Genomic DNA, 1,484 nt, shown 5'->3' on the forward strand with positions numbered 1-1,484 from the left:
TGTGTGTGTGTGTGTGTGTGTGTGTGTGTGTGTGTGTGTGTGTGTGTGTGTTTGTGTGTGTGTGTATGAATATCATTCGTACATGCAGGCTCAGAACTTCGAAAGTGGCTCAGATTGCATTTTGACCTTGCAAAATTGACAATCCAGACGTCGTGAAAGACTCTTTGGCATAATTTACCATCGCGCCGACAAAACCAGGCATGAGTTTTACGGCACTTGCAATTAGATCATACAGCTGCCAGTGAGTAAAGGTCTAAAAAAAAAGTAACTAACACAAAAAAGATGAGAGATATTGACGATACTTTCTTGATAGGAAAAAAATGGAACAAACAACACAAGATCACCCACTAACCGCCCGTCGCGGATGCTCTACAGAAAGTATTTTTTATCCTGAAATAATATTAACGCAAACAGCTCTTTCCCACAATACACTTGGACTGGAATGTTAGCCGTCAGAACATACACAAATTATGCTTCTGAGTTGTTTTTTGTTTGTTTGTTTTAGTAGAGGTTTTACGGCGCTCGCAACTGCATAAGGTCATAAGAGCACCAGAAGTTTAGAGGTGTTACAAGAGAGTAACAAACAAAAAAAGAAGGAGGGGAGATAAGGACGATAGATGTTTGATAGGAAAGAAGAAGCAAACCACACCAGAGCACCTGCCAACCACCCATGCTTCTGAGATGTTTCAAGACAATCGTTCCCCTGACAATGTGCACCCCCCCCCCCCAACATTTGGTTATTAATTGAAGGTCTACAACATGGACAGTCCCAGACAGAGCTAAAGAAGAGATGTTCAGCACCATTAAGAGGAGAAATGGAAACAAAAACAAATTTGTTGACAGGAAGAAAAACTGGAGGCAAAAACAATCTGTCCCCGTCGTTTTATGCAAGAAAAATTATGAAATTATGCTAAATGAGCCCAAAAATGTGAAATTATGCAATTCTCTTAATTTTAACAAAGAAAGATAACGGAAAATAATCAGAAATTATGCAAAAAATGATCAAATTCTGCTAAATTATGTGGGGTGCATAAAACCACGGGGACAGATCAATAGAAAAAGCACATCACCGAATGCGAACTTCTGAAAGTCTTTTCCAAGAAAATATGACAAATGTAAAGAAATGACAACCTAATTTGTATCCCTAATTACCATTAATTTTAAACCAGAGTTGTAGATCTAATTATAAACCATTTACTGTAAGTAATCGAAGCTGTTACGAATAAAATTCTGTCTACTTCGATAAGCTACAATCATATTTTATAATATTGTCCTGGGAAAAGTAGGAAAAACAGAAAGAAAAAAACAACAACAGAGGGAAAGACAAAAAGTAGAACCTACCAGTTGCCCCCTTTATCTCCAACTCAAACTATCTGTTCAACAATAACGACGGTAATAATAACAAATACAACAATTACAACGACAATAACAACCAGGGCAACTTTAAAAAATCAACAACAGCAACACACACACACACACACACA

Source organism: Aplysia californica, unplaced genomic scaffold, assembly GCF_000002075.1.
Source record: "Aplysia californica isolate F4 #8 unplaced genomic scaffold, AplCal3.0 scaffold00162, whole genome shotgun sequence".
NCBI classification, from domain to species: domain Eukaryota; kingdom Metazoa; phylum Mollusca; class Gastropoda; order Aplysiida; family Aplysiidae; genus Aplysia; species Aplysia californica.